Source organism: Trichosurus vulpecula, chromosome 7, assembly GCF_011100635.1.
Source record: "Trichosurus vulpecula isolate mTriVul1 chromosome 7, mTriVul1.pri, whole genome shotgun sequence".
Classification (NCBI taxonomy): Eukaryota; Metazoa; Chordata; class Mammalia; order Diprotodontia; family Phalangeridae; genus Trichosurus; species Trichosurus vulpecula.
The window spans coordinates 103455904-103477362 of NC_050579.1; the positions used below are offsets into that span (position 1 = coordinate 103455904).

General features: G+C 35.6%; 1 protein-coding gene across 1 annotated transcript in view; it reads left to right on the plus strand.

Moving 5' to 3' along the window:
• RGS17 (regulator of G protein signaling 17) overlaps positions 1–21459 on the plus strand; it is a 63569-nt gene that overhangs the window by 25415 nt on the left and 16695 nt on the right. The gene's annotated exons all lie outside the window — the stretch shown is intronic.

A 21459-nucleotide genomic window follows, 5' to 3' on the forward strand; every position in this document is an offset into this window, starting at 1 on the left:
AACCATGGCTACTGAAAAGTTTGCTTTTTCCTTGCAACATTTTCTTCAGTGGAAACCAGTTCTTCCAAGATTGAATTGCTTCCAAATGAAGAGCAGGAAAATACCAAATATGCCAAGCCAGAATTTCCAGGAGCAGACTTCTGGTACTCTACCCACCCAACCCCTTCTTTCTAAAATCTCTTGTACATATGCACATACATACATACATGCATGCATGCATGCATGCATGGAAGAATGAGTAAGTTTTCACTTGTTCCCTGGGTTAAATTGAGTTATAATCCAAAGTAAGATACTTAGTCTCTGATCAGGAACCATGGAGTACCTACTGGAATAGACACTGAAATAATATCTACATGTATATCAGATATTTTTAGGACTTCTAAAAGCACCTTTATTTTAAAATATGACAGAGAAAGGGTAAAATTAAATGAATGACAAACTTTTCATTAGTCAAAACATATAGCCCCCTCCTGTAAGCTGCCATAATATTGGCATAATTGATATAATGCTGACCATGGAGTCAGGAAGAGCTGAATTCAAGCCCTGAATTACATATTAACTAATGTAAACCTGATTAAATCTTTATCTCAGTTTCTTCATGTATGAAATGGGAATGATGAAGAAGAAGAAGAAGATGATGATGATAGCTTCTGCCACATAGGATTTATTATAAGGATCAAAATGAGATAATATATATAAAGTACTTTGCAAACTTGAAAGCACCAAATAAATGTTAATTATTGTTATTGATTGATCTTTGACCCTTTATTTTCTAATATACTTATTTATTTGAGAGGCAGCATGGAAAAGGGGAGAGATAGCCTTGGAGTCAGTTTCGCCTCTTCCATTTACTAGCTGCGTGGCCATGAACAGGATACTTTAGCTATCAGTAACCTCAGACACTTGTCTAAGAGGAATTACTGGTTTGCATTAGTACTGTTACTATATCAGGAGTGAAATCACAGATACCAACCAAAAAGGCTTGTCTATAAGTTTTGTCATAAAAATAACAGTTTTATTTACTTCTTCTAAAATACAAGTTCCTAACTAAGGAGGGAGGCCATAGGGAACAGTGGAAAGAATAATAGATTTAAAATCAAAGGACCTGAATTTAAATTCCCAGTCCAGCTCCTTTGGAAAGTCACTTTTACCTTCTGATTTTGTTTTCTCATCTGTTCAATGAGAGGACTACACTAGATGGTGTCCAAGGTCCTTTCTAGCTCAACATTTATGATTCTCTGTACGACTATGTTTTACTGATCTTTGAGTCCCTAACAATACCTTTTAGCAAAGTATATTGAACAAAGTTGGCAGTCAGTAAATGTTTGGTGAATTTTAAATCTAACATCATTTTTCATTTTATTTATTTTTTATCCCTCATCTCCTACAAATATTGTAATAACCTTTCATAAAGGGCTGCGTATAACCACAGTCCACTTAGAATCCAGACCTTGTCTGACATTTTTCTAAGGGAATTACTAAAAGACAATTCACTGAAATACCACCTTGAGATTAATAAATTTTAGGTTTTTTTTTTCTACAGATCAAGGATTCATGTAATGTTAGACCCTGTGCTGTGATAGGCATATGCAGTGTAATCCATGAGAAGAATAAATAGTTAACAAGCATTTACTGAGTGTCTACTGTGTATGGTTTTAGCACAAATGTGTGTCCATATTCTACCATCTGCAAAGCTGGGAATATGAGCACAACCCAATATTTCATAATCATCATACCAATATGGTGGCATTTGGCATGTTTGTAAATATTACAAAAACAGACACATTTGCCAGAATTCATGTTCCGAAATCTATGTGAATCATTTCCAGTGACTTCTAAATTCTTTGTATCTATTGAGAGGACACAAAGAAGTCCCAACCATAATCTTTTTTTAAAATAACCGTTATTTATCCTTGCATAAGATCCTATACCTTCTGACTAATTCCTATTAGAGTAACCCAGACTCTTTAGCCTCAGCATCAAGGCCAATCACTATCAACCTTCATACAAAGTCTTCCCCTTACTTTGTCAAACATATTTTTAGTACTTCCCAACAAAGACTCTCTCTGCTAAAAACAAGGAAATGTGTTTGAGTGAGATCACTTGATTGCTGCTGTCACCTCATCTTTAGCATTACAATTTTCCAAACTGGCGTTCCTTCCTACCTCCTTTCTGCCCGTCATAGATAGCCATGTATGTTGTTTTTTTTTAATCAAGGAAATGGAGGCCTCAGTTTGCTTATGTTTCTTTCAAAATGCCATACAAAATTCAACTCTTTGTTGCCTTCTTTGCTTTTATTCCACCAGAATCTAATCACTGTGTACCCAGCACTTAAGTATATCATCTTTACTACATTCATTTGCTCATTGCTAGAGGTACTAGATCATAATAGCACCTATCTCCCAGAGTTGTAAGGCTCAAATGAGATGGTATTTGTAAAGTGCTTATCAGAGTTCCTTATGTACAATAGGTACCACATAAATGCTAGTTATTGTTAATCATGATTATTTCTTGTTCTGATTTATGTGCGTATCATTTGCCAAAATATGCCCATGTGCTTATGAAAATATGCATAGCTCATTTATGAAAATTTGTATTTACATAAAAATAAATTAGGGTGTAATTATTCACTTTACAAAAAGATTTATAATAGCGTTCCATTAAGTTGCAAAGTCCTCTAATACAGCCAAGGTACGATGAGTAAAGTAGTTATCTATGAGTCAGAATTTCCCAGTTGTAGTCTCAGAAATACTGTGATGTAGATTATATCTTTTTTGCAATAAAATGTTATAATTCTATAATAGTTCAGTTAAAATGATTCAGTGGTTTTTTTTTAAAGTGGTTATAAAATTTTTCATGAGACCATTACATAGAATGGTCTATATACTAAGTGTCGGTATGTGTAGAGTGGTATACTATGGAGATAAGAAAGAAATAGAAGAGGTAGGTCTTTGTCTTCAAAGAGTATATTATATAGTTGAAAAAAACAGAGCTTGTTTCATTAGATTATATCATATCTTATGACAGAAATATGTTATAGGCTCTAAAAGGAAATGAGACTTGCATTTTTTTAAGAATTAATTTCAAATTCCCTTAGAACTCCAATTGGCACATATTGAGCTAACATCTTTAAGGCTATTCATACTATTTCTTGGCCAAAGAGTGAACTATAAGCATTCAGTAAATACTTACTGAGCTTTTATTCTGTGTCCAGCATTGTGCTACGTGTTAGGAAATTTGAGAAATGGAGGAAATTATTTCAGTTGTAAAAGAATTTACCATATATTTGAGATGTCATTTATCTATATAAATGTATGTTAATCTTGGGGTACAGAAGAGATAGGGAATTCCTCTGAGACACATTAATATTTTGTACCTTTTGAGTCATCATAGTTAATGAATTAACTTTCAGAGGTTGTTATATGAATAATGCTGTGTTGTTACCTACCTACCTCCCTTGATTGTTATTGATCCTAATCACATTACCCATTCTGCGAAAGAGGATGGAACATTGCTAAAAATAGATAACTAGTCCTTACTGAAGTATTCCAGTAAACAACTGAATATAGCTTTTGCCTGGGAGACTTTTAGGGACTCTTCAGGGAGTTTTAAATTGGTCAGCCCATTTTCTGGGATTCCTATATAAGAATTTCTTTCTATCATGGGGGGAGTGGGGGTAGGTTAACCCCAAGAGAGAAGCACGCTGTGCTCCTGAAAATCTATGGGGGCATTTACCACATGGGAACATTTACCATGAGATCATTCACTGCCCCTGTTTCATTCCAAACTAAAATATTTGAGGAATTCGTGGAATTTTTAAAAGCACTAGATGCTGCATGGCACAGTGGTTAGAACTGACTTCAGAGTCAGGAAGACCAGCGTTCAAGTACCACTTCTGACATATGCTGACTGAGTGATGCTGAGCTAGGCATCTAAGACCTAAGACCTAAGACATGATAAAACAGCTAATGATATCTGCATTGGAGAGAGGAGGGGAGGGAGGAAAGGGAGGGAAACTTAAGCACATTTCTTACTATTGTTCAGAACTTTAAATTTCCCACTCAGAGACAACAGACTACCGAGCATTACTGCATATATTACTGAATTGTGCCATATATCTCAATATTGCCAGTTTGGGCATATCTTTGATACCATGTTTTAGAAGGACTTTAAAAGGAGAGTTTTATAAAGAAGTTCTTCAAAAACATCTCTTGACCAAACCAAATTTAACATATGTAATGGTCAAAGACAAAGCTCTATCCAGTGATACACCAATACTATATGTCATTGAAATTAAGGGAATAGTCTCTAATATCAGTATTCTCTATAGTGGTGTGCACATTACTTGGGACAAAGTAAAACAAATCTTGCAAATATAAAATTTTTAAAAACATTTAACATATAATATGTCTTTTATTTATTGCTTTTGACATTTGACATTGAGTTCAAAAGATTTTGATATTTATTCTTTAGTTCTTCATCATGAAATCACACATCACATAGGATATTGAGTACCTTTAATGAACAATCTTCTTTTTTAGTTCTACATGTGGTTATTGTCCTAGCTTTTCAATGAAGATTAAAGCAAATGAGTTCCTAGGCCATTGAAGCACATTTATCCCCATCTATTCAATAAACATCTTAGCTCTTTGAGGTGTAAAAGCCATGTTGCTGTGTTCCATCTCAATTTGGGAATTTTGTAATTTTGGAACTCTGGTTCTCAACATATCAATATATTTCTCAGGCAGCTAGATGATAGAGTGAATGGAGTGTTAGATTTGGAGTCAGGAACACATGACTTCAAATCCTGTCTTGGACACTTCCTAGTTGTGTAACCTGGGGCAAGTGACTTAACCTCTCTCTGTTTGAGTTTCCTCATCTGTAAACTAGGGATAATCACAGTGTATATACCTCACAGGGTTGTTGTGAGGATCAAAGGAAATAGCATATGTAAAGCACTTTGCAAACCTAAAAACATTATATAAATTCTAGTGGTTACTGCGTTCTTATTTTATTATTCTCATGTTATTATCATCAGAGTTTTTATTCCTTCGATGGGGACAAGGTATCCAGATCTAATAATTTTTTAAAATCTCCTAATAATTATTTCTTTTGGTGGATGTTTTACAGTATGATGAACATACCTAGCTCTTATAGGTTTACCTAGTATTTTTATAATAATTTTAGTGTAGCCTTAAATGAAAATGTCGGTTTCCTTAGTAACAATTACCTTTTTCCAATCTTCTGTACAAAAATCTTTATATATTCTAGACATTGGCAAGTGTTTTTTCTTCATTTTCCTTCCACTCATCTTCTCACTGTTCTTCCAACTTCAAAAAGCCTGTGCTATACAGAAGGGGAATCAGAAACAATCCCTCCAGCTGCCATATTCCTCTGAAGTTTTTTGCTAGTTTCCTGAGGATGAATTAGGCTGTTTTCCAACAACAGGTTGTCAGTTTTTGATTTTTTTTAAACTAATTTCCTTTGAACTTCAATTCAACTGATCCTGGTCTATTGTGGGCTTGAAACTCCTGATGTCTCTACACCAACAGTCACTACATCTCTAACAGTCATTGAGGTGTGTTCTTTAAAAGGTATAACTTTTTGTTTCCTTGAAATAATATCCATTTTTATGAACCACAGAATTTAAAATACAAAAAAAGAGAGAGCAAGGTAACACACATATGGCATGGAATTTAGCACTGAGCTGACAAAGAATTAATTAAAGATGAGGGAATTTTGTTTCATCTGAACAAAGTCAGATGTTTGGAGTAAGCTCAATAGAATCACATATGCACGACCATTGATTTCACAAAATAAAACCATATAAAATTATTGATTATTCTGAGTAATTCTCAAACTACTGTAATATCAACATCCATATATAGGCAGAGAACTCTTGCCAGCATGATCAGCAAAAAAAAAAAAAAACAAAAAAACAGGAAATACATGTGCCACAATATCTGCAGATCATTTTATATAAAATAACCCCTGCTTAGACTGTGGTACTTTTTATAAAAATCCTGCTTATTGATTCAAGGTAATAAAAAGCATGTTCTCAAAAAGGGGGCACTTTGAAAGAATGCATGAATCAAAATCTATTAGAAAGAAACTAATCCAATGAACTTTTATTATAATCAACTGTGAAAGGTATAGTTTGAGATTAGTAGATGAAAATCAAAAAACTTGTAGACTACTCAAGAGCATGATACCTTTCCATCATCAAGAATACTATTTTTAAAGGATAGTATATTAGAAGGCACTGGATATAGTGAGCACCAAATGTCATATTTTTTAAAAATGAAATTGATTATATACACATATATTTATTTATGTAACAGGTAAGAAATAACTAGACACAGCTATTATAAAATCAGATGTCTATGCACACTATTTTAAGACAAAGGTCAAAATAAACACCAAAACATAAGAAAAAGTGTATATATACATACACACACAAGCTATAGCAATTTTGACTAACCATGAGTATCTGTCCTGGGACTCCTCTTTTCACTCTACATTATCTCCCATGGGCTCAATTATTTTCACAATATGATTCTCAGATTCATCTATCCAGCCCTAACCTCCCTCCCAACCTCTAGTCTTAAATCAGCAACTGCCTATCAACAACTTTCATCCTTTAGACATCTTAAATTCAGCATGTCCCGAACAGAAATATTATCTTTCCCTTAAAATCTTACCCTTTTCCTGACCTCCCTATTACTCTCAATGACACAACCGTTGTCCCAGTCTCCAGGCTCGCAACCTCATTGTCATCATTGATGTCTCACTCCCCCTCAATCCATATAATTATGGGTTGGCTGAGCAAATACAATAAAAATGACAATTCTGCCAAAATTAATTTACTTATTCAGTGCCATAACAATCAAATTACCAAAAACTTATTTTATAGAAAAAATAAGGGTAACCATTTGGCATAGTAGATAGATTGCTGAGACTGGAGTCAGAAAGACCTGAGTTCAAATCTGGCCTCAGACACTTAATAGCTATGTGACCCTAGGCAAGTCATTTAATCCTATTTGCCTTAGTTTCCTCATCTGTCAAATGAACTCATGAAGGAATGGCAAACTATTCTAGTATCCTTGTCAACAAAACCCCAAATGGGGTCATGAAGAGTTGGACATGACTGAAAGGATTGAACAACAATAAGAAGAAATAATAACAAAATTCATCTGGAAGAACAAAAGGTCAAGAATATTGAGGGCATTGATGAAAAAAATGTCAAGAAAAATGGCCTAGTAGTACCAGATCTCAAACTGTTTTACAAAGCAGTAATTATCAAAACAATCTGGTACTGGCTGAGAAATAGATTGGTGGATCAGTGGAATAGATTAGGTACACAATACACAACAGTAAATGACCATAATAGTTTAGTGTTTGATAAACTCAAAGTGACAAGTTTTTAGGACAAGAGCTCACTATTTGACAAAAAAAAATTCTGGGAAAACTGGGAAGCAGTTTAGCAGAAATTCTATAGACCAACATCTCACACTGTGAACCAAGATATGATCAAAAAGGGCATGTGATTTATACATAAGGGGTAATACCATAAGCAAATTGGGGGAGCATGGAAAATTTATCTGTCAAATCTATGTTTGCAGGAAGAATTTATGACCAACTAAGAGATAGAATCAAGGGAAGTAAAACAAATAATTTCATTTACATTAAATTAAAAAGATTTTATACAAACTCACTGTAACCAAGATTAGAAGAAAAGCAGGAAATTGGGCGGGGTAGGGATGGGGAGGGCAGTTTCTTTGATAAGGACCTCATTTCTCAACTATATTGAGAACTGAATCAAATTGATAAAAATATGATAAAAGCTCAAAGAATATAATAGGCAGTCTTTAGAAGAAGAAATTAAAACTATAGTCATATAAAAATGCACTAAATCACTACTGATTAAAGAAATACATACTAAAACAACTCTTAGATATCATCTCTCACCTATCAGATTGGCTAATATGATAGAAAAGGAAAATGATAAATGTTGGGAAATGTAGAAAAATTGGGACACTAATACACCATTGGTGGAGTTATAAACTGATCCAACTACTCTGGAAAATAATTTGGAACTATAAGGGCAATAAAACTATACATACCCTTTGACCCAGCAATGTTCCTACTAGATTTGCGTCCCAAAGACATCAAAGAAAAAAAAAGAACCTATACATACAGCAATATTTATAGCAACTTATTTTGTGTTGTCAAAGAATTGGAAATTGAGAAGATATGCCCATCAGTTATGGAATAATGACTGAACAAATTGTGGTATATGATTGTGATGGAATTCTATTTTGCTATAAGAAATAATGAGCAAAATGGTTTCAGAACAAAAACCTGGGAAGACTTATATGAACTGATGCAAAGTGAAGTCAGCAGAACCAGGAGAACATTGTATATGGTAACAGCAATATTATACAATAATCAACTCTGAATGACTCAGCTATTCTGATCAATAAAATGATGCAAGACAGTTCCAAAGGACTTTTGATGAACAAGGCTATCTATCTTCAGAGAAAGAACTGATGGAATCTAAATGCAGACTGAAGCATTTTTTTTCCACTTTCTCTATTTTTTTCTTGTTTTTTTTTTGCAACATGTTTAATATGGAAAAGTCTTTCGCATGATTTCACATGTGTAATTGATATCACATTTGTTGCCTTCTCAATGGGTGAGGGAGGGTGAAAGGAGATAATTCAGAACTCAATTTTTTTAATTAATGCTAAAACATAAATAAATAATAAATGGGAGGTGAGGGGGCTCTACAAATTACAAAGTTCTATACAAATGTGAGTTGTTGTTATTAGTAGTTTATTTTAATAATTTCCTGATCCTGGGGACAACTCAGGATGAACTGGTAAAAATATTTCAGGGCATCATGTCCCTGTGATGCCTAAGATATCTCAGTTTTTTTAAAATGGAATTAAATCTTTTAATATCATTGTTTTAGGAAAACTAGATAATAGCTGCAGATTTTCATTATATCCAAGGAAAGAGACATGTAATCCATAGTGTGCCCACCCCCAAGATTTCCTGGGACTACTGAATTTATATCTTTTGTTTCCCTAAAAAAGTCATTTTATTGCCTACTAGAAATAGGAGTTCCATGGCAGTGGAATTGTCAGTATGAAGACATTTTACATAATAATTAAATGGTTATTAACTTCTTAATTTGTGCCAGTACATTAGAATGACCAAAAATCACTGCTTCTTGGGATAGACACCACCTGAAAATTTCAGAGCTGTACTTGGCCACAGAATGCCAGATGACACTAAGGCAGAGTTCTTAGCCTGAATATCCATAGGGACACTCAAGGATCTGTGGGTAGATGTAAGGAAGGCTATGAATTTGGATTAGAAAAAAATGTATTTTTTTTCACTAATCTCTAATTGGAATTTAGTATTTCCTTCAAAAATTATTCATGACTAATCCAACCATTCTGAAGAGCAATTTAGAACTATGCCCAAAGAGCTATAAAACTGTGCATACCCTTTGACCCAGCAATACCACTTCTAGGTCTGTATCTCAAAGAGATCATACAAATGGGGAAAGGACCCACATCTACAAAAAAAAATATTTATAGCAGCTCTTTTTTGTGGTGGCCAAGAATTGGAAATTGAGGGGATGCCCATCAATTGGGGAATGGCTGAACAAGTTGTGTTATATGAATGTAATAGAATACTATTGTTCCATAAGAAATGATGAGCAGGCAGACTTCAGAAAAATCTGGAAAGATTTATATGAACTGATGCTGAGTAAAGTGAGCAGAACCAGGAGAACATTGTACACCCTAACAACCACATTGTGTGATGACTGACTTTGATAGACTTAGCTCTTTTCAGCAATGCAAGGATCTAAAACTACTCCAAAAGACTCATGATGGAAAATGCTATCCACATCCAGAGAAAGAAATATGGAATCTGAATGCAGATCAAAGCATGCTATTTGCTCTCTTTTTTTGTTTTATTTTTTTTTCTTTCTCATGGTTCATCTCATTTGTTCTCCCATTCAACATGACTAATGTGAAAGTATGTTTAATAAGCATGTATATGTAGAGCTTATATTGGATTGCATGCCATCTTGGGGAGGGAAGTGGGGAGAAAATTAAAAACATAAGGAAGTGAATGTTGAAAACTAAAGATAAATTAACTTATACATAAAAAAGACTCATGATGGAAAATGCTATCTACATCCAGAAAAAGAACTATGGAGTCTGAATGCAGATCGAAGCATACTATTTGCTCTTTTTTGTTTGTTTGTTTGTTTTTTTCTTTCTTGTGGTTCCTCCCATTGGTTCTAATTCTCCTTTATGAATGTATATGTAGAGCCTATATCAGATTGCATACCATCTTGAGGTGAGGGGAGGTGAAGGAGAAAATTTGGAACTCAAAATCTTATGAAAGTGAATCTTGAAAACTAAAACTAAAATTATTCATGGTGCATGGGCTTCAGCAGCTTACCAAAGGGGATCATGACATAAAAGATGTACTTAGGCATCAGTTGTTTATACTCAACAAGTCCAGAAGAGAGGGACACACAAATTGACAAAAGAACCTCTCATTACTGTGGGAGTCAGGAATTTCCACAACTATCACTAGGACAATGCCTTTATAATTCATACTAAGCCCCTTCCCAGCCTCTATAATAATTCTTGACTAGCTGTGTTACCATAGACTAGTCACTTAACTTCTCTAAGCCTCAGTTTCCTCACTTGTAAAAATGAGTTTAACAATACCTGTAGCACTTACCTCAAAGGGTTATCGTGAGGTTCAGATGAAGTAGCAGATATAAAGAAAGTACTGTGCAACTTTTAAAAGGCTATATAAATATTAGTTGTTGGGTTTCTTTGTTTCTGTTTTGTTTGTTGCTTTTTGTTTTTATGCTACCACATAAGTAGCACTGGAGTGTTTTCCTAGTGCCTCTGAATGAATACACACTTGTTCACAAGCCAGCAGAAGCAATATTGAGTGCTGATGCCTTGAGCTATCTACCACTGGGTGGCATGGATTATGTTCTGTAACCCTGCAATGGAAGGTTTCATCATAAGCTGTTCCAAACAAATTCATCCGGCAGATTATTTTATATTTTTTTATTTTGAGCTTGATGAAAAGAAACACACACACACACACACACACACACACCATTTCCATAAGTAAAGTAGAACAGAAAAAGAGTATTATGTGTGAAACTGTGAATCTTTATTACATATAGGTTGCCAATTTTTAAGTGTTTAATAGGTTCAAGATGTTACTTTCAGAGTGGTCCCATCTGGTAGATTAACTGCAGAGGATCCCAAATAAGATCCTCATCTAGAATTTGTTTCTAAAGTCTGAGAAGGCAGGGTAACTGATTTGTGGGGCAGAGATGCAGCAGCTATTACCTCCAATAGCCAAAATAAGATCATCAACATCTCTACCAGTCTGAGGTAGCCAATGGCCTATTTGTAAAAGCAGAGATAGTCCTAGCTTCTAAATCAGTGTTTCTTTTTTATTTATTAGTTTATTTTTCCCTAGTTACATGTAGAAACAATTTTTAACATTTGTTTTTAAAACTATGAGTTCCAAATTCTCTCCCTCCTTCCCCAACCCCATTGAGAAGGTAAACAATTCAATATAGATTATACATGTATAATCATGCAAAACATATCCATTATAGTCACGTTGTGAAAGAAAACACAGACAAGGAAAAAAAAACTCAAGAAAAATAAAGAAAAAAAAGTATACTTCAATCTGTATTAAGACACCATCAGTTCTTTCTCTGGGGATGGTTAGCATTTTTCCTCTTAAGTCCTTCAGAGTTGTCTTGGATCATTGTATTGCTGAGAATAGCTAAGTCATTCACAGCTCGTCATCTTACAATATTGCTGTTATTTTGTACATGGTACATTTCACTTTGCATTAGCTCATGCAAGTCTGAGAGCATCCTGTTCATCAATTCTTATAGTACAATAATATTCCATCAAAATCACATACCACAACTTGTTCAGCCATTCCCCAAGTGAAGGGCATCCCCTCAGTTTCTAATTCTTTACCTTCAGAAAAGAGCTGCTATAAATATTTTTGTGTATGTATAGGTCCTTTTCCTTTTTGTTTTTTATCTCTTTTGGGAAACAGACCTAATAGTGGTATTGATAGGTCAAAGTATATGCATGTCATTCCCCAAATGAGAAATAGTCAAAGGATATGAACAGGCAGTTTTCAGAGGAAGAAATTGAAGATATCTATAGGCATATGAAAAAATGCTTGAAATCACTACTGATTAGAGAAATGCAAATCAAAACAACTCTTAGATACCACATGTCTCCTGTCAGACTGGCTAAGATGACAAAACAGAAAAGTGATAAATGCTGGAGAGGATGTGGGAAAATTGGAACTTTGTTACATTGCTGGTGGAGTTGTGAACTGATCCAGCCATTCTGGAAAGCAATTTGGAACTATGCCCAAAAGGCTATAAAAACATTCATACCCTTTGACCTAGCAATGCCACTTCTAGGGTTGTATCCCAAAGAGATCACACAAGTGGGAAGAGGACCCATATGTACAAAAAATATTTATAGCTGCTCTTTTTGTAGTAGCAAAGAATTGGAAATCAAGGAGATGCCCATCAATAGGGAATGGCTGAACAAGTTGTGGTATATGAAGGTAATGGAATACTACCATGCTATAAGAAATTGGGATGATACGGACTTCATAATAATGTGCTTAAAAACCTACATGATATAATGCTGAACGAGGGGAGCTGAACCAGGAGAACACTATACACAACCACAGATATATGGATTCTGTGATGACTAACCTTGATAGACTTCACTCTTCTTGGCAATACACAGTGCAAAGACAACTCCAAAGGACTCATGATGGAGAGAGCTATCTACATCCAGAGGAAAATCTATGGAGACTGAATGCAGATTGAGGCACACTCAAGGTGTGAGCATAAGCTCACCTTTTTTTTCCCTTTTTTTTTCTCTTTTGTTTTTGTCTTTGGTTTTCTTTTGGTTTTTTTTTTTTTTTTTGGTTTTGTTTCTTCTTTCTCATGATTCATTCCATTAGTCATAATTCTTCTTTACAACTTGACTATTGTGTAAATAGGTTCAATATGAAGTTATATGTAGAAGATATATCAGATTCCATGCCATCTTGGGGAGGGAGGCGGGGGGGGGAAGAAAATCTGGAACTCAAAGTTATGTGAAACTGAGTGTTGTAAACTAAAAATAAAAAATCTTAATTTTAAAAAAAAGTATATGCATGTAAACCAGTGTTTCTTAAACTGGCTGTTTATTTTTCAGAGTTAACTATGTTGACAGCGCAGGGACGAGCAAGAGAGCCAGTTGAGATCTTTTCATGGCAAGGCAATGCAGCCCTGGTATATTGAATGCTTTTGGGGGGTTATCTATATATTTGTATTTCTGCTTCAAGTGTGTCCTTGGAGTGTCTCCTGGAGTAAAATGTAAGGTATTGCAGGCATTAAAGGATAGCATCTTCTGAACCCTTCCCTACCATCTTAGGCATGCCTACTTCCAAAGTTATTGGACCCTGGTAGAACTGAGTATGGAAGGAAGAACCTACAAAGAAACTTCTTGAGGAATTCAAGCTATTCACATCCCAATAACATGAATTACTTTACATTAATGTCAATATGAATTAATTGGAAATTTAAGGTTCTAATCCAGAAAATGATTATCATATCACCTTATACATGATATGGTTCAGGAAGCATCAGATTTTTTTTTGTATAATAAATATCATTGGCTAAAGGATGTATCAGGTGGTCTGGAACTGATACTCTTAAATTGTAAAAGAGTGTGGCACATCCCAAAATATTTGGCCATAACCAACCAAAAGATTTTCCATAGAAAGACTAAAAAGTCTCTGGTCAAACCATATTGATTTTATCCCCACCCCCAACACATACACTATGTCTGGAAATAAATGTCTTAGGCTACATCTCGAATTTCTCACTTCTATCAAGAGGTTGGTAGTATACTTTATCCTGTAGAATCAAAGGAGGTCATGGCATTGATCAGAGTTCTCAAGCTTTCAAAGTTGTTTTTCTTTATAATGTTGTGGGATAAATTCTTCTCCTCGTTCTCTTCACTCTGCATCAGTTTATACAGGTCTTGCTATTTGCCTTATAACCATTCACTTCATCATTTGTGGCACAACACTATTGCATTATATTTGTATGCCATAATTTCTCTTGCCATTCCTCAAGAGATGGATTTGCCTTTAGTTTCTACTTGCTATAATTAATTTTGTACATTAGACCTTCCCTCTTTTGCTTATCTCCTTATGATATAAGCCTACTAGAGGTGTGACTGGGTCACTGTGTACAGTTTAGTGAATTTGGAGGAACAATTTCAAGTTATTTTCCAGAATAGGTGGACTAAGTCATAGCTCCACTAATGGTATATGTGTGTCAGTTTTCCTGCAGTTCCTCCAACATTTGTTATTGTGCCTTTTTTTGGCCACTTTGCCAGTCTGATGGCTGTGAAGTGGAAGCTCTGAATCACTTTAATTTTCATTTCTCTAATTATGAAAGATTTGGAGTACTTTTTTCATATATTTATTGACAGCTTAGATTTCTCCCTCTGAAAACTGGCTGCTTATATCATTTGACCATTTACTTGTCAAAGAATAAGTCAAACTGATTTTGAAAGACCATTTCAATAAAAAACTTGTTTACTGAGGCAAATTGTTTCTCAAAATGTCTCAAAGTATTCTAAGTTCCCTCTACATTCTATGCTTTTTGTAACAATCACAGCCCTATATCAGTTGTCATGCTTTCTCCTTTGAGGCAATAAGTTCATGTTTACCTCTGTTAAATTCAAGGAATTTTTTGACAATAACATTGCCAGGCCAAATTGGCAGAGAAAACGCAGGGGTTTGCCTGAGCTCTCCCAGTTTCCCCTCCAAATAACTATAAATGACACTTCAAAGTGAATTCTGGAGGGGCAGAACTCTAAAGAGGATGGGGTGAAACAATTTTCCAGACCAAGATGACAGTAGCATTGCCTGAGTTCTCATCATCACACCTCATTAAAATCAAGAAATCAATCAAGCTGAAAGGAGATTGATGGGAAAGCTGTCCAACAAGAGATTTCTCATCTCTTCGTATGTTATTTCATATTCTGCATCAGGAGTCTGTCCTACTGTCTTAACAGATGGCTTTCGTAGAAACGTAACTTGGATGCTATTTTTCATTCATTTTTGCCCTAAGAATGGGTCTTTGCCAAGGACTTTGGAGCTGAGTGAAGGTGGACTCCTGGGACTGTAATTGAGGCCCCGAGGCTTGTCATACAAAGTCCTGTATCCAGTTGAGACAGTAAGGTATGATGTGATGAGCTATGGAGGAATAATTCCCAGAATGATTTGGCATCAAAACCTTTAGAAATATATTCTTTGAACCTGGCCTCTGGCATCAGTTATTTAGCTGCCCTTCCTGAGAACTCTCCAGCCACAAAATGAAGGAAGCAATAATTCTTCTTGCAGCTTCAAATGCTGAAGTAAAGTCACCTCATATTTCTATACAAATTAGCCTGGACAAAATGGTATCCTCTTGCCCCTTAAAAATATATGTGAGGTAAGGTGTTAGGTGCATGTGAGAGAAAGCATTGTGATTCAACATAGTACTGTTATTCTTTTTCAATTTGTTGGTATTTCGTGCCTTTGGAATTTCCTTAGTTGGTGCTGTGGTGATTTATAGACTGGTTCCTTACTAGCACAGTTTTGTCATGCTGCGGTCCTGTTCATCCATTGCCTGTTACTTATAAACAACACATAACAACAACTATCATTTCTGTGGTGCTCTAAAACTTACAGTGTTTTACATTCAGTATGCCATGAGAACTTCACAACCACCTGGTCGGGTCACTTCTCTAGGTATTGTACCCATTTTACAAGTGAGGATATTGAAGCTCCAATAAGTTCAGTGATGTGCCCATTGTCACATAGCTCAGTGTCAGAGGTGGGATTTGCACCCAGGACTTACTGATTTGAAGTCTAATCTCCGTCTTCTATCCATGGCCTTCTATTATAGAAAAATAAATATATTATACTCATAGAGCACTTCAAGATTCCCAAAGCACATTTTCTACAAATCTCTGAGGCAGGTAGCATCAGTAGAATTATCCAGATTTTACAGATGAGGATACCCAGACACAGACAAGTCACATATCCAATGGGTATCAGAGATGGTATTAAAACTCCCAGTTCACTTTCCACCATATCACAGTGCTATGGAACAATTTAAGTATAGTTTATGTTCTCAGTTATTCACAGATCAATTGACAAGTGTTGAATTGGTATAAATATGAGTGGGAACTGTAATGTAACTTAGTATGATTTCCCGTGAAAAGCTTTCTTGAAAAGAAAAAAAAATCAATCTTCCTAGGCACATAATATCATTTGTAAACTATGGCACAGGTCTCTTTATTTTCTGTTAGATTCTCTTTTTAATTTTGTTCCCAGTCATAGGTTAATCATTATATGTACAGACAACAACCCTAATAGACTGGAATGAAATACACACACACACACACACAAACACACACACACACACACACACACACACACTCTTCCATTTTAGAATTGGTGGAAAAAGTGTTCTTTTTCTGAGCATTTTAATATCTTTAGCTATTTCACCTTCAAAGAAAATTGTTGTGATTATATATAAGAAAATACCACACTAGAATTATGCTGCCAGTGGATCAGTGGAATAGGTTAGGTACACAAGACACAGTAGTCAATGATAATAGTAATCTCTTTGAAAACCCAAAGACTCCAGCTTCTGGGATAAGAACTTACTGTTTGACAAAAACTGCTAGGAAAACTGAAAAATAGTATGGCAGAAACTAGCCATAGACCAACATCTTACACTGTATACCAAAATAAAGTCAATATGGGTACACGATTTAGATATAAAGGCTGATATAAGCAAACTGGGAGAGCAAGGAATAGTGTATCAGATTTATGAAGAATGGAAGAATTTATGACCAAACAAGAGATAGAGAATATTATGAAACGCAAAATGGACAATTTTGATTACATTAAATTGAAAATGTTTTGCTTAAACAAAGCCAATGCAACCAAAATAAGAAAGGAAGCAGAAAACTGGGAAAGAATTTTTACAACCAATGTCTCTGATAAAGGCCTCATTTCTAAAATATATAGAAAACTGAGTAAAATATATAAAAATGCAAGCCATTCTCCAACTGATAAATGTTCAAAGGATATGAACAGCTAGTTTTCAGATGAAGAAATTAAAGCTATCTATATTCATATCAAAAAAATGCTCTAAATCACTATTGATTAGAGAAAAGGAAATCAAAACAACTCTGAGGTATCACATCACACTTATCAGATCAGCTAAAATGGCAAAACAGGAAAATGATAAATGCTGGAGAAGATGTGTGAAAATTGCAATACTAGTGCATTGTTGATGGAGTTGTGAACTGATCCAGCCATTCTGGAGAGCAATTTGGGACTGTGCCCAAAGGGCTATAAAGATGTGCACATCTTTTGAACCAGTAATACCACTTCTAGGGCTAAATCCCAAAGAGATCATACAAGTGGGAAATGGACCCGTATGTGCAAAAATACTTATAGCAGTTCTTTTTGTGGTGGCAAAGAATTGGAAATCAAAGGGATGCCCATCAATTGGGGAATGGCTAAACAAATTGTAGCATATGAATGTAAGGGAACACTATTGTGCTATAAGAAATGAGGAAGAGACGGACTTCATTATAACCTGAAAAGACATATATGAACTGATGCTGAGTGAGGGGAGCAGAACCAGGAGATCATTATACACAGCTACAGACACACAATATCTGTAAGGACTAACTTTGATAGGCTTGACTCCTCTCATCAATACAAAGTTCAAAGACAGTTCCAAAAGACTCATGATGGAAAAAGCTATGCACATGAAAGAATTATGGAGTCTGAATGCAGATTGAGTCAAACTATTTGCTCTCTTTTTTTTAACCTTCTTTTTTGGTTTCATTTCTCCTTTTTCATGATTCATTCCATAGTTATAATTCTTCTTTACAACTGGACTATTATATAAATAAGTTCAATGTGAAGGAATATGTAGAACCTACATTGGATTACATGCCGTCTTGGCGGGGAGGAGAGGGAGGGAGAGAAAATTTGAAACCCAAAAACTTGTGGAACTGAATGTTGTAAACTAAAAATAATAAATAATTTTTTTAAAAAAGAGAAAGAAATAGGGAAATTCCGAAGAGGAATGAGGCTGGGGGAAAAGATGATGAATTATGTTGAATTTAAGAAGCCTTTTTCCTATGTTCATAATGTCTCACAGGCAACAGATAGTGTAGTCCTGGATATACAGATCTGTAGGTTACCTTCATATAGATAATAATTAAATTCATGTGAGTTTATGGGGTCACTAAAAAAAGAGTGTACAAGGAGAAGAGACGGCACAAGACAAGGCTTTAGACTACACCCATATCTAGGGAGTGTAATATGGATGATGATCCAGCAAAGAAGATTGAGAAAGATTGATCATATAGGTAGAATGACCAAGATTTGGCAAGTAAGAAATCATTGATAACTTTGGAGAGTTGAGTAATGAAGTCAGAAGCTAAATTAGAAAAAGCTGATAAGTGAGAGGAAAAGAAGTAGAGCAAATGAGAGTAAACAAATTTTTTTTAGAGTTTACCTGTGAAAGAGAAGAGAGATAGAGGAAAATAGTTTAAGGACACCTCTCTGGAAATTTCAAGATGATTGACAGTGGCTGAGCAACTAATTCCAACAGTTCTCTCAGTAACTAGGGAAGTTATTTCATTTGGACATGGTGAATTGAATTTACTTAAGAAAGTCTCACCCTACTTATTTTGGCTTTCAATCCCCATTAGCCATTTTCAGCAGTTAGGGGGCTATTACAATAGACTAGGCAATGGTTTAAACTACAATGGTAGCAGTATGAGTGGAAGAGGTGGAAGAGGAGAGCATGGAAGAGGTAGATTCAAGAGGTACCATAGGAGCAGTATTAATAATACTTGGCAATTAATATGTGAGAGTGAGGAAGAAAAAAAGAGTCTAACATGCTAATATTCTGACCTGTTGATTAGAAGAGATGGAAATTTGGGGAAGGGCCAGGCAGGGAACAAAATGATGAGTTTAGTTTGAAACATGTATATGAGGTACTATCAGGATAGCCACTTGAAATTGTCCAGAAGGCAACTGGAGATCTGAGGCCAGATCTTATCAAAGAAGACCTGGGAGTCATGTTAAATCATGGAAATATGTGATATCACCCATAGAGAGCCTGTAGAAAGAGGAAAGGGCCACCTACCCTTAGGGGATAGAAAAATACAAAATTAACAAGAGAAGACCAAGAGGGAATGCCTAAATAGGTAGGAAAATGAGAAAAGAACAGGGCCACAAGAACCAAGGGAGGAGATGGTATCCAGAAAATTAAAGTCCACAGAATCCAAAGCTCTAACAAGATGAAGCCTGAGCAAAACCTATCATATTTGCTAAGAGTTTACTAGGGACCCTAACAGTAGTTGCAGTTGAGTGGTGGAGATGGAAGTTAGACTTCAAGGGATTGGGGACTGAATGAATACCATAGTAAAGGAAACAAAAGTAGATTATTTTTCTCAACATTTAGAAATGAAGAGATACTGTAAGACAGTAAGTTTCAGAGGATAACAACACTAAAGGAAGGCTTTTTGTTTGTTTAGGGGAAGATCTGAGCATGTTTGTAGACAGAAGGGAAAGATGTAATAAAGAGAGAAATGAGAGGGAAAGAGAGACTGAGAGAGAGAAAGGGAGACAGCAAAAGAGGAAGAGAGGGAGAGAAGCAGCATGGAGTAGTGGATAGAGAGCTGGCCCTGGGGTCAAGATCTTGGTTCAAATACTACCTCAAACATTTACTCACTGTGTAGCCCTATGCAAGTCACTTAAGCTCTGTTTGCCTAACTTTCTTCATCTGTAAAAGGAGGGTTGATAGTAGCACCTACCTCCCAGGGTTGTATAAGAATCAAATGAGAGATAATAATTGTAAATGCTTTGCAAACCTCAAAGTGGTGCTATATAAATGCGAGCTATTATTGTTGTTGTTTCTGTTGCTGCCAATGTTATCATTTCCATTAAAATTCCGAGGAAAATATTATTATCCTGCTAATGCTAGAAGTAGGACTTGAGCCAGGGGTTTGGGGCAGGGGGAGTGTCTTTGGTGATGACATAGGAGGAGAATAGAAATTGCAGACAAGGGTAATGAAGCATGCTTCAATCTGCATTAAGAGATCACCAGTTCTCTCTCTGGAGGTGGATAGCATTTTTCACCATGAGTCCTCTGGCATTGTCTTGGATCACTGTCTTGATCAGAATAGCTAAATCTTTCATTGTTGATCATCCTTAAAATATTGCTGTTACTGTATACAATGTTCTCTTAGTTCTGCTCACTTTACTTTGCATCAGTTCACATAAGTCTTCCCAGGTTTTTCTGAAGTCTGCATGCTCATCATTTCCTATAGCATAATAGTATTACATCACAATTATATACCACAACTTGTTCAGCCATTCCCCAATTGATGGGCATCCCCTCCATTTCCAGTTCTTTGCTACTACAAAAAGAACTGCTATAAATATTTTTGTACAAATGGGTCCTTTCCCCTTTTATTTGATATCTTTGGCATACAAACTTAGCAGTGGCATTGCTAGGTAGAAGGGTATGCACAGTTTTATTGCTCTTTGGCCATAGTTCCAAATTGCTCTCCAGAATGGTTGGACTAGTCCACAAGTCCACCAGCAGTGCATTAGTATCCTAATTTTTCCACATCCCCTCTAGCATTTGTGATTTTTCTTTTCTGTCATGTTAGCCAATCTGATAGGTGTTAGGTGGTATCTCAGTTATTTTAATTTTTATTTCTCTAAAACATAGTGATTTAGAACATTTTTAATGTGACTATTGATAGCTTTGATTTCTTCTGAAAAATCCCTGCCTGTTCGTATCCTTCAACCATTTATCAACTGGGGAATAGCTTTTATTTTTATAAATTTGGCTCAGTTTCTAGGAATACAATTATTTTTCTTAAAAGACAATCCCTGGACACAATGTAATGGGGGTGGGGGAGACAACACACAAAAAGAGGCAGAAGAGTGGAGGGTTGAGGGAGGGACAGTGAGGGGACACTAGAAGTTGCCCGGTTCAAGGGCATCTTATTCTATGGAGTTGAAAAAAAAACAGGCAGGGCAGCAGATGCAGAGTGGAGCAAGCCCCCAAACTCCAGTTTCTTCCCTCTAAAAAGGAAGTCATTGGGAGGAGTTAAGGACTCCACTTTCTAGCCCTCCAGTCAAGAGAGAGGGGGTTGAGGGAGGTGATATCAGTCAAGGCTTGAGTTAGCAGCCTCGTGATGAAATTAGAAGTGAGCTTAACCTTGGATGAACATATTGTTCAGTGGAGTTGAA